We start from the raw sequence: 13,187 nt of genomic DNA, 5'->3' as shown, positions 1-13,187 counted from the left end.
TGGCCTTCATGACTGCCTATCAAATCTGTCTTGTAGCAAAAAAAGATATACCAACAGCAATATTCCGGCTTGTTTGCAAGCTGAAAATGTATCTGCTGTGTTAGGAAGATTGATGGGGACAAATCCAGCAGAGAGGAAAGGAAGGATGGTCTAATGGAGGAGTCCAGGAGGCCCCAGGGGAGGGGAACACTCAGATCTTTGGGCCACCCTCTCCTGACAGGGCAATATGCAAATGGTGTCACCTTTCAGAACACGACAAAGTTTGATGGGGACTTGCCTTCCAGCTGAAAGCTGGGACCTGCCCCCTGAGGGATCGTTCCAGGACACTGGATCACATCTCTCCTGGGCTTAAAGTCTTCAGAGTTTATTGCCCTTGGGAGGAAGGTCAATCTGCTTTAAAGGTTTACAAGACTCTTTCTTCCTGGCCCTGGACTATCTCCTGCCTCATTCAGCATTTCAACAAATATTAATGGAGTGCCTTTTCTTTTTTTTTTTTTTTTTAAAGATTGATTTATTTATTTATACAAGCACTGGGTACAGTCAGAAGCGCGGGAGGGTGAGAGAATTCACCAGAGCCAGAGCGGGGAGCAGAGCAGGCAGAAGGACCGAAGTACACTGCTGAGGGGAGCAGCGGGCGGCAGGAGAGGTCTGCGCGCCATGTGGGACCCTCCTCTGGTGGCCGGGGAGCAGCCGGGGATTGAACCGGCGCCTCAGAGGCTGCGGGCAGCTTCGCAACCCAGCGCTCAACCGCTGCGCCACCGGGGAGGCCCTGGAGTGCCTTTTCTATGCCAGGTAGAGTGGAAATGGCAGTGCTAGAAGCAGACTAAAGTCTCCACATTCATGAAAACTGCACATAATTTCCAGTGAGAGGGAAGAGATAATAAACAGCAAATGGAACAGAAGTTATGTCTGAAGGTGATTTGTGACATGGAGAAAAGGAAAGCAGAGAGAGGAGTGAGGAGTAGCTGGGGATGGAGGTGGAAACTGCACCCCATGCAGGGCAGTCAGCGAAGGTGACAAAAAAGTCATGCTTGAGCAAAGCTGGGGGGCGGTTCTGTGGGGCTCAAAGGGAGGTGTCTACCTCACTGTGGGGACAGGAAGTGCAAGGGGAGTACCACTATCATCAACACTGACCTTTCAGTTCCTAGAGCAAGACCTTCACAGGCGCCCTTCCCTCTGCCGGGAATACATGCCTCCCTTCCACATCCTCCTCACCCTTCTGGTCCATCTGTGTCTCCCAGGATGTCTCATGAGCACTTGGCACCTTTGCTCACGAGGATGCTCGTGCTTGTGAGCCCCCGCTCTGCCCTGCTAGACTGTAAGCTCATGGAGGGCAGGGACCACGACTGCTCTGTTCCCCTGTAGCAAGTCTGGCAGCAAATACACACTTGATACACATTTGCTAAACCAAGGAGTATTGACCATACCAGGGACAAGCTACCATCCGGGTCATGGCCCACTCCAGTTAGAATGGGGGGTGCAGGCTGCACTCCATCTGTCCACCTGTGACTATGCAGGTGCTTCTTTTCACCAACTTTCTCCCTCTGCAGGGCAGCAGCCTCCTGCCTGCCCATGACCTGTACCTGCCAGGTCTTCTCTCCACTGACCTCCTTCAGTGGAGTCCGCTCTCCTCAAGGCCGCCCGCCTACAACCATGCAGGCCTGTTTTAGCAAACCTGTCCCTTTTGGGGCAGCTCTTCCTGCCCACTTGTGTCTATATAAGTGTCCTTTATTATTCTGTCCCTTTCCCTAATAAACCTGCCCTTTAAAAAAAAAAAAAAGAATGGGGGGTGCAATGGAGACACTTCACAGGTCCAGGGACCATGTGCAGACCTCCAGAGGTGCGTGCACAGATAGCACTGGCTTCTTACTCCCAAAGAAGAAAGTTACAGGGCTGATTCTCTGGGGTCACATACATGAGTGTGACATGAGCTCACCCTGGGTGTGGATTTGATCATTTCCATATTTTTCTAGGAGACTAACTCTTGAACGTCTGTCTCTCTGGGCAGACATAAACTCTCCCTCCCATGCCATTTAAAATACTTCTAAGTATCAATGATGAATTATTGGATGGTGGGTCCCATCAAGCCACCATCCTGCTGATGAATATCTATACCCTTTTTTCTTTGTATTGAAATGTGGCTAGAGATTTTTCTAGACAAATACATATTCCATTGTTTTTGTCACATCAGCCATATATCTGATTAGCTTCTCGGAATGAGACAGCCCCACTACTTCTAGATAAAATGAAAGTATTTGGTTCAAACTAGAATCAGACCAAGCATTTCAAGCTTTTCAGCTTCCAAAATCATGCATGAATCACTGGATAGAATAATAGAAATCAGAACAATTCTGATTTGAGGAAAATTGCTCCATTATCTCCAAGATTTTGTGTTAGGCTAGAGAATAAAAGGCATAGCCAAGACCAATCCCAATGGCTGAAATTACTTGAGCTCCTAGTGTGGGTGTAGGGAGGCGTTGAGAAAAGTAGCCCCCAAAACACTTGGACTATAAATCTTGTGATAAAAACAATTCTCTTGACTGTATGGCTCATCTCCCTAATCTTTAGAGGTTAACAATTTGAGCTTGCTGGAATGTTTTCAGAGAAGGCTCTATAGTCACAGGAATGTGAAGTACTGTTTTTGCTTATTACATTCAAGTGTTCTAACAAATAAATGATAGTGAAAGGAGGTTAGAGAGATACGAGGAAAGAAAAGATTAAACACATAAAAAGGATGCTGGGGGGAATTGATAAGAGAAGAAAAAAATCAGAACGTTAAAACCAGGCAAGAGAGTCAGGCATTGGGGTGGTTTTTCATTTATTCATTACACTCATTTATTAAGTGATGTTGTATATGTCAGATGAACCAGCACATAAAGAAGCAGGAGATTTTAAGTTAGTGATAAATCTATGGAGACATGAGTGAAATGGTGATAAGATGGAGGCTGTGGGGGAGGGGATGGCTGGCCTTTGGGTGATGGGGAAGACCTTTCTGAAGAGGTGATATTTGAGTAGGGCTGGGTGACAAGAGGGAACCAGCCCTGGAAGGAGCTATCTTTAGCAGTCGGAGTAGCTGTATCTGATTATTAGGAGGGAAAACCAGGCAGGAGTTCTGTGGAAAGGACACCCCCATTTCTCAGCCAGTTCTGCCCAGCTTTCTGGGCTCCAGCCCTGACCCTGTGAGGCACCCTTCTATTTTCTGGGTGGTAAAGCCGTCAGAATTGATACTTGCAGCTCTTGGGTTATTTTGAGAGCAAAGACAGCAGAATAAGTATTAAACACGAATCAAGGTCTCCAACAATGTAGAAGGGAGAAGAAAACACAAGGCTAAGCAGAAGGAAAGGAGAATGAGGAAAACTGGAAGACAGCAGAGGCCCCTGAAGCTTGTTTGTTTCTCTTCTGTGCATGCACTAGTGGGGATGATTACAAACTGATGGAAGCATGACATGCTTAGAGAAAATCAAAACCTATACTGTATGGTAAATACTTTAATATTTTTACATTCTACTAAAAACACCTGGAAGCCTTTCTCCTCGGTAAATGAAACAATAAAGATTAATGAGTTAATTTGGAAAAGCTGATTTGAATTGCACAGAAGGTGTTGCGTAAGTACTTGGCATTTAAAAAGTTATCTGACATTTAAAAGGAGATGACTGTTAATGAATTCAAGAGCTAATCTTACACTCTGACAGACTGAGCCATGGAAAATCCAGGATTATTATCTTGCTATAAACATAATGTAATTCACTTGAAAGCCAGAATAAAAGAGAGTACTCAGCTGTATACAAATATCCACACACGTACATCTATAATGTAGCAAAATTTACAGAGGATGTCTTTTAAATGACACAAATATCATTGCCTTTTCTATTCTTAGGTTAGAATATCTGGGCCACAAACTCCAGGAGAAAACTTTTTTCTCTGGCTTTTCCCTTGATTCCTTCCAGCTGGTGTGTTTTGAGGGGTCACTAGCACAGGCTCTACAGCATCAGGACATTTCAGCTTAAGGAAAGGAGATTCTAAAACCAACCAACTAGGTCTCCACCCCTGGGTCCCACACCAACGATACAGATCTGTTCTGCAGGCGTCCCTCAGGCCCTCCTCTTTACTTCTCCCACTCCTTTCTAATTGGGGTTCCCCATCTCTGTAGCTGCGGTTTAATGGCTCCAAGAAGAGCTATTGTCCCTCATTAAGGAGGCTGCAACCCTCTCACTTGTCTAACTGCCTCCCACACAGCTCACAACTTCATTCTGCCCGAGAGCAAACTGCCAAGGCTCTCTGGGAACTTGTGGGCAAGCTGAGATGGAGGAAGAAAACAGAAGGAAGGAGGGCCTTTGTAGCCAAGATCTGAACTGCACTGGGGTGCACACCCCACCATTATCTTAATGCATGGAAAGTGGGGTTGGGAGGCCTTTGCTGAAACCCTCATGGGGTCTATCAAGTTGTCACATCAAACCTCTGTGTCCACAGGACATTTGTTCCCTCCTGTGAGCAAACAAAAGGAAACGAGTCAGTCTCTGCTTTGGACCACCAGGCCCCCCTCCTTGGCTGAGTCTGTGCCTCCACTTCCCTGATGGGATGCTGGGAGGGGACTCTAAATCCCAGTGGGGATGGATAGATCTGAGAGATTTTGTCACTGGGGGTGAGGGAAAGAGGTCTGGAATGCTGAATTTCCCTCTTGCCCCCAGCTGGGTCGGTGAGGACCCGCATCCCCTTAGGGGCCACACCTGCTTGGAACTGTGGGCTGAAGGGCCTGGCATGTCCCCCTGTGTTAGGTCTTCGCAGGCCCTGCTATTTCTTGCTATGGCAGCCTGTGGAACTGAAAGTGGACAGCAGGAATAGGGAAGAGGGTAGTGAAGGAAGAAACTAGAAGTACAGGGTGCCTGAGTACAGGCAGGCAGTCAGGAGCAGGGTGTGCCAAGACTTACGTCCAGGTGTCCCAAGATCAATTATCAGTTTGAATAAATAACTGGTTGGAACCAGGAGGGTGCCCCCCCAAACTCAGGTGTCCCAGATCATCTTATCAGTCTGAAAGAACAGTCGATGGGACTAAGTCAGTTGCCCCAAGTTCAGGTATCCCAGGCACAGGTGCCTCAAACCCATCTATCATACTGAATGAGAAACAATCAATTAGAAATGGAATGTCAGGACACCGACACAATAACACAATGCTAAAGCACCACATCAAAGCTGGTTCTTGAAAGACAGGCCAGGTTAAGTGGGAAAACTCAGTGGGCCTCAGTAACCTAGGAGACCCCACAGGCCTCAACCAATCAGCAAGAGACACAACTCTGAGACACGCCAAGCCCTTCCCCTGCCCTTGCCCACTATACTCATAAACACAGGCGTCTTGAGCCCTCAGTGACTACTCACTCAGGACCCGTCTCTGCTCAGAGAGCTTTCCTTTCTTCTTATCAGTAAATCTCTTGCTTTGCAGCCTAACTCTGGTCTTGACTTTGAACCCTTTCCTGGCGGAGATAAGAACCAAGACAGCCCCTAGGGGCCCTGTAAAGCAACCAACCCATTCCGGGGAGGTTTATGAATGGTTCTAGCTGCCACATGCTCTTCGCCGTTGTTTGCAGTCACCGCACTCCTCCGTACACTCCACTCGACACCGCACTACCACCACACTGCACTCTGCTGCACCACCCTTATAAACCAGTCTCTTAGCCCAGGTGTACCCACCTACGCATGCCCACACCCTACTCCAGGTGCCCGCCATCAGGCATGCATTCAGGACCGCAGGGTTCCATCATCCATCCTAATGGCAGGAGGGCAAAAAAGCCTGATACCTTTTACCTACCCTACAGGCCCCCAGACCCCTGTCCTGATTTGGTAGGGCTGAGCAGGGCATGGCATTCTGCTGGCTCCCGATGACTGGGCGGCTTGCAGAGGGAACCTGAGTGGGTCAGGAGCTTGGTGTAGTCTATCCACTCAGGCTAATTTGGAGGGGACCCAGCCTGAGCAAGGCCAGCTGATTGGCCACTCCAGACCCCACTCTGGGACCTTGTCTCTGGGTTTCCCTGGCCTGGAGGAGGAGACCTGTAGTCTTCAAATGGAATACCAGGCTCAACCCCCCAAGCAGGCCTGCGTGGCCTCATTCTGAGGAGCAGAAGAGACCCTAAACCACAGCAAGATACCACCCACAAGTTGGCCCAGGGGTCTCCACGCACTGGTTCACCCTGTTCATCTTGGCCATCTGACATCCTGGTCCCATTTTTTCCTAAACATTTATTGTTTAAAAATTTAAAAAAATTGAAGTAACATTGCATTATAGCATTGAGTTTCAGATGTGCCTCATTATAGGCCCTTTGTAAGTTCTAAAGGCAATTTTAGTGCTGATGAAATGGGCCAACTGGACAGTTTTGGGAGGATTCCACAAGGAAGCATTCAGTGGAGCTATAACACGATTGGAAGCCAGAAGGTGCCTTCTTGTTCCCCTCTTGTGAATTTTGGTCCCCATTCACCTTCTGCCCCTCAACTCTATGAAAGCAAATTTTACATGTTTCTGAGTGTTTATCAATTAGCCGAATTGTTAGCCAACAATAGACTCAGCTTTTGTAAGGGATTCATATTGTGACTTTGGCCAGGTCATTAAGTTTTCTGCACCTCAGTTTCCCTACCCATAAAATGGGGATAACCTTATTTTCTTCAGGAAGCTTTTGAATAACAAAACCCAGGACACTTTGATTCCAGGCTTCTATTATCTGGAAGTAAATCTTATCCCTGAGTTCTAATTGATAACTGTCCTCAGTTTAATTAAGTGCTTTGTTGATGCAACAGAAACATTGTTTATCTGGCTTAACAGGAGCTGCAGGAGAAAAATTTTAAGCCAAAATAGTGATCTCTTTTGTCTCAGGAGAGGTAGAAATTAGGTTTTTCTGTGAGGGGGTGTCTGGCTGTATTCAGGGTAGAACTTTGTATTTGAGAAATGATCGATCCGATATTAGACTGGGAGACAGATTGTAGGGTGAGGGTGGGAAATCTGAACAAGTCCTTAGCTTCTTCTCACACCAAAATTTACTTTAACCCCAAATTGTGGACTTCTTTGTTATGCTGGGTCTGGCATGACTTTTCCAATCTGACAGCCAAGGCACAGGAACTTGTAACTTGCAAACTGATTCCATTGTAAAAGGTCATTAAAATGAGTTGATTTTCACTAGAAAAATGTTACCCATGGTGCTTTGATTCTCATGCTGGCCCATAAAAGTTTAACTCATAATTTAGCTGGACTAAGGAGTGAATTAGCCCTGGTAATATTGGGAAAAACAGAGGGCCAGGAGAAAGAAAAATTCTTTCCCTTTCTTTTCTGTTTCCTGACCCACTACTGAGCACCCCCATCCTGACCTCTAAGTTTTCCTCAGCTAAGTGCTGTGGGGTTTAGGGCCCTGCTGGGTTTGGTGTTCCCTGTTGCAAAACTCCCTCCTCTCTCCTACCCCAGGCCTTCAGAGGAATCTCTAGTAGACAGAATTGTAAGCAATGAATCAAATCCTAGACAGCATGAAGGATATTTTTGGGAGGGTGTTTTTGCAACCACCCCAAGCTGGGTAGGTTTACCATCGGTTCTAGCAATTTGAAGAATTTTGGAGCCCTTGGCATCATTTTTACGAGTTTTAATGGTAAGCAGGTAGACAGCAACTTAAGCCCCCTTCATCAGGGTGACTCCGCCCTTTTATCCCCTCCCTCCCAGGCTCAGGTGTGCACACTTGCACATGCGCAACACCCATGCTCAGGTGTCCATAGTTAGGCACGTGTATTCCACACCCACACAGCGCCTTCTACTTTAACAAGATCAAGGCCACAGGTGATAGCCACCGAGGCCAATGGTGTAAAAAGCCTGATCAACCTCATTTACTAGGTGTTTGGACTTGATGGTGGGGGCAGGGTGAGGTGGGGAGATGGTCAGTAGAAAGGCTTACAGTCCTTCTTGAAGTTATTCCTGTTTCTCAAACTTCTTTCTTACATTTGAGTCCTATAAGATTGTACACAAACCCCGAATTCTGTTTTATAATGGTTTTCAAGCTAGAGGGCTGGGGAATTGACTAATAGTTACCATTAGAATTTATTGGACGTTGTCTAGTAACAAGATTGTGTTAATCCCTTTCCATATGTTGTCTCATCTAATCCTCATGATGACTCCATGAGGGCAATATTACTACCCTTTACAGATGAGGAAACTGAGCCCCAGAGAGGTTAATTCCTGCACATAGTAAACCTCAAAACATTAGCTGTGATTATCATTTGAAAAGGTCCTCTCAAAATAATGGGTGTATAATTAGAGAAGTTTACGATAGGTATAAGGAGGTTCATTACACTATTCTCTCTACCTTTTCACATGTTTGAAATTTTCCCTAATAAAAAAAAGAAATTAGGTACATATGATGTGTTTGATTAGAACTAGCAGCCAACAGATCCACAAATACAGACTCACGGGAATAAATGAATCTCAATGAAAATCAACAACTAAAAACCTTGATTGAAAACATGGCCCTTTTCAGTAAATTATCCTTAAATTGTCAATGGAGTTTCTGGCTGAAAAGTAATCCTGTGGGTAAGGTTGAACCAGATGAGATTTGCTTAGATCTTCAAAAAAAACCATCCAATCAAGTTCCACAACCAAAACTATTTACAAAGTCAGGGAGAGAAGGAGGGAGAGGGAAGACATAGGGGGAGGGGAAGGGAGGAGAGGTGGAGAGGGGGTGGTGAAAAGGAAGAGGGTAGAGGGAAGGGAGGATGAAGAGGGGAATTGGAGGGGAAAGGAGGCAAAGGGGGAATGTCGTGCTTGCCTTTAGAAATGAGAAACAAAAGGTGGAGAATGAAGCACATTGCTCTGGGTGGGGAGCTGCAGACAGTCAGTTCTCATCATCTGTTAGGCCCAATCTTAGCGGCAAAAGACCTCCAAGGAGACCTGGTGACATCTCCACCATGCACAGGCCCCAAAGCTTTTACAGAAAGGGAAATACCAAGTTGTGGCAACCAACAGCAGGTAGTATCCAGAGATTGTGTGAATTGCTAGAGAAATGATAACTGAATTTCCATATCATGATCATTGAATGTAAAACAAAGCATGATCTCTGAATCTTATTTAGAGGATGAGGGGCTTTTTCTACCCAGGAAATGAACCTTAATGTCAACAAAATTTGTTAGTTTTTTTTTTTTTTTTTTTTTTTGAAGTAGTTACCATGTGCTAGGAACGCAAGGGATATAAAGGTGAGTAAAGCAGACTAAGAAAAAAAAAAGTTTTTTTTAGAGCAGAAGCTTGTTCTGTTAGATAATGCCTTCCCCCCTGCCCAAGAAAAAAAAAATCACTAGAAGGCAGGGTATGACCTAGAGGGATGCCGAAACAAAAAATTACTTTTACTCTTGTACAAAAACTTAGTGTGTCTGCAGGTGGGTTTTTTGTTTCGTGTGGTTTTTTTTTTTTTTTTTTTGTTCTGAAAAAGCGAAACTGAAAGGTGATATGAACACCATCTGTGAAACCACCAAAGAAACAGATGGGGTAAACACAGGTTTACCTAAATCCTAGAGTGCTAGAAATACAGGCTACTCTTTGAAATTCCAAAGAGGTAAATTTAGGATACTTAAGATCACACATGAATTTATACTGTTACAAATGCAAGAAGCCTGAATTCAAGAGATAATATAGGTCAAAATAGAAATGACTGTGAAATGGGAAAAAGGGACATAATTCCAGTTTAACAGGATTTTAAGGACACTACCAAAGTTCTAATCCCAACAAAGCAACAAAACAAAACCCAAGGTAAAGCATGAGAAAGGATGTTTGCTCTCCCCAACAAAAGGAGAAAATTGACAATGAAAACTGGTGAGATGGTTTCTTTCTATTTTAAACAAAGAGATGCAATGATTCTTGGGAAATCTAATTAAGGTTGAGCTTGTACTTTGATAGTATTTACTGACAACCTCTATACCCTGACAGCTCTATAAACCAGTGGGCTCAGGCCTCTCTTGTATCAAGCTTACATAGATGGATCTAGATGAAGCAGTGATTTTCACCTTTAAAGATCCAAACTTTTCAGGAAAAGAGGTAAATTCATTGTTTCCCCTCCACCCCCAAAAGTCTAGGGTCAGAGAGATAAAATGCTGACAAGGGGTTAAGATCCTTAAAAAGATTCTGAAGAGGTCTGTTTCTTAGAGACACATTCTCTTTTTTCACATGGTTACAGTCAGAGTCGATGTTACTTTGATTTCTACTTTAATAATTAAATCAGTGGCTCTCAATTGGGGGTGACTTTGTCTTCCAGGGAACATTTGGCAAGGCCTAGAGGCATTGCTTATTGCTACAACTAGGGGTAGAGGGTGGGTTTTGGTATTTGCATCTAGTGGGTGGGGGGTAGGGATGCAAAGCACAGGAATGCTCCCCACAACAAAGTATATCTGGCCCAAAATGTTCATGGTGCCAAGGCTGAGAAACCTCACATTAAACCATTCATCTTAAATTATAGTTTCTAGTCTGAGCAATCATCATTTTTGCCTGAATTAAGCCCCTCCCTGAGAAGGATATGTCATAATTAATGCAATCATTTTGCTGATGTTGGACTATCAGATTTTTTCCACTTTTTCTCTATTATTGATGATGCTTCAATGGATTTCTTCACTCACTTTTTCCCTCTGCAGAATTGTTTCCTTAGGATGAAATTCCAGATGTCAGAAATACAGGATCAATGGGTATAAATATTTGTAATGTTTCATGGACACATTGCCATTTTGATTTACAAATGGATCAAATGAATTTCAATCCACCACAAGTCTAGTATACCACTTTAACCAAGACCTTGGACTCCTGCATATTTCTATTAAACAAAAAGGGAGAGGATGTGTAGAATTGTATATCAATAAAAACATTTTTTAAAAAACAAGAAGAGTCATCTCCAACTTGCCACAGTTTGCATGTAAATTGCTAGAGGATGAATATTTTTCCATGTTTGTTTTTTATTACCAATATACTCGATATAATTATTTTTCTTATTTTTCTAACTGGTTTCAAACGTTTTTCTTTTAAAATTAAATGTGATCTTTTCCACGGATAGAGAGTAATGCCGTTGTAGCTAATGCAGTTATTATTTTTTCTTTACATATTTTTAAAGTCCTAATTTTTCCCCACTCCTCTGCCCCCCTCCTGCCCCCCCAGCACAGGTATGTTACCATTCCTGGAATTTTCATTTACAATTTTAATCCTCTTCCTACCTGCTAGTCACCTCACCCAACCTGTGGCCTCACCACAGAGAGACCATGGAGAACAGGAAAAGCTTCTCTGGGGGTTGATGTCAGTCACCAGGGTAAGAGCAGTGCTTGGGCTACAGTACCCCAGGAACTAATTTCCCTTAATCAAATGAAAGGCCTTAGGAGGCACCACAAGGCAGAAAGAAAAATAAACGTGAAGGAGAATACGAAATTCACTGAGGAGTTTCAAGGACCTGCATTAGAAAAAGGGCACCCTACCTTCAGAACTGGCAATGCTGCACATGCAACTATTAATATGCAAAAAATGCCTTCATAAATACTTGATTCTGTGCACAGTGGGGAGGCAGTTCATTTGAAAGAGGAAATAGGAGCTTGGAGTTGAAACATGTCTGCTTGTCTCCTTTTTCTTTTTTCATTGCTCTTTTCATGTCCACGTTTCCCCTTGTAGTTTTCTTCTTTTGCAACCAACTAACCCCTCCTCCAGTCCCTAGGAAGTCGTTGATGGCCATTGCTACTATCGTTTCTACTTAGGGATTTACTGCCCAGGCCCAGAGTATCGGGCCAGGTGTGGAAGGGGCACCTCAGGAGCTGGTCCCACTGGGTGCAACCTGCAGTCCTGTGTACTTGGGGCCGCAGCCCTAAGTCCTCGGGGCTCCCGCCACAGCGCTGACAGCCGCTTAGGAACCAAAGCAGACGTTTGAAAATTCAACCAGTAGGGGGCGCCCGGAGGCAGCCTCCGGAACAGGGCAATTCCCTGCGCCCAGTCACGTCTGCAAAGCTCGCGCTGCCTTTCTCTCTTACCTCCCGGTCAGAAATTGTTTTCTAAATCTGGGCCTGTGACTTCTTATTAAAGATCGGTGAGGGCAAAATTTCCCCTTTGATATTCCCCCCTCTCTCAGCTAGCACAGTGATTTAAAAAAAGTAGAAGTATTTTATGTGATTTAACTCCTAAAATAGTCAGACCCCAATAAAGGAATGAATGGAAAGAACAGAAATTGCTGATGCTGATAAAGATCAATTTTGGTAATATCCTTGTCTGCTTCTGAGTGGGGAGGCGACAGTCGGAGGAATACGATGGGGATGCCAGTGGCCCATCAACCTACATAACTGAAATCTGCTGGGCAGAAATTTGTTTCTAAATCCTTTCCAGATGCTTTCTAGTAAACATGAAATTAGTCATTTACATGGAATAGGTTGAGGAAGTAGTTAAAATTGAAGTCAGTGATTAATCTAATAAAGGATCATTAGCCTCAAGGAGACTGGGTTCGGAAGCAAGGAAGACACCTCCCCCCACCACACCCCAATCCTCTTTGTGTTTGGGGGCTAATAGGGTTCCCTAGACTTTTCCCCAAATGGTATTCATTTCAGGGCTTACTTCTAAAGGAAATAAGGCTATTCTGACTTGGACAAACCAAATGGTTCTGGGGGGAGCACTCCTTCCTTTCACAAGGGAGACCCATCAAGTTCTGAGCAAGCTGGTTTGCCACAGCCTCACAGGGGAGACCCAGGGTTAGAGTTTAAGACCTCAGTCTGGTATTCCTTTCTGACTACAAAGTTAATAATTCAGTCTAGGATATAATTTGACACAACCGAGCCTACTCTTATTGCAGGTGATATTTGGTCTCCCGAAATTCAACCATGAGGCTGTGTGAATTTGGAATGTGTTTAGGATATAGGCATTTCCAAGATCTTCAGAGTTGTGGAGTCATTAAAATATAGTATATTTTACTTAAGTCACAGATTCTCTTAAAAAAGAAACGTTTCTAGATCTCTTAGAAAGGGTGTGAATCTTCAGCGGGCATGTGGAAAAAAAAAAAAAAAGGAAAACATTGGTTCTGTGCTTTCTCAGTAGCAGGAAGGGTCAGCTCAGCTGTTTTTAACCTCAGGGGAGGCCTGACCCAGGCATGGGATTCTAACTGTGAGAGTTCATGGTGCTTCCCCAGAACCCAGCAAGGCACACGGATGAAAACAAACTACTTTTATTA

At 44.4% G+C, this 13,187-nt stretch overlaps 1 protein-coding gene across 4 annotated transcripts in view; it reads right to left on the bottom strand.

Moving 5' to 3' along the window:
- KIAA2012 (KIAA2012 ortholog) overlaps positions 1-13,187 on the bottom strand; it is a 118,530-nt gene that overhangs the window by 43,501 nt on the left and 61,842 nt on the right. The window lies entirely within an intron of this gene.

The sequence above is a fragment of the Talpa occidentalis genome, unplaced genomic scaffold, assembly GCF_014898055.3.
Source record: "Talpa occidentalis isolate TD23 unplaced genomic scaffold, MPIMG_talOcc4v2.1 talOcc4.3, whole genome shotgun sequence".
Classification (NCBI taxonomy): Eukaryota; Metazoa; Chordata; class Mammalia; order Eulipotyphla; family Talpidae; genus Talpa; species Talpa occidentalis.
Note: the sequence above shows the minus strand (reverse complement) of the source record. Positions and strands in the feature narration are given on the sequence as shown.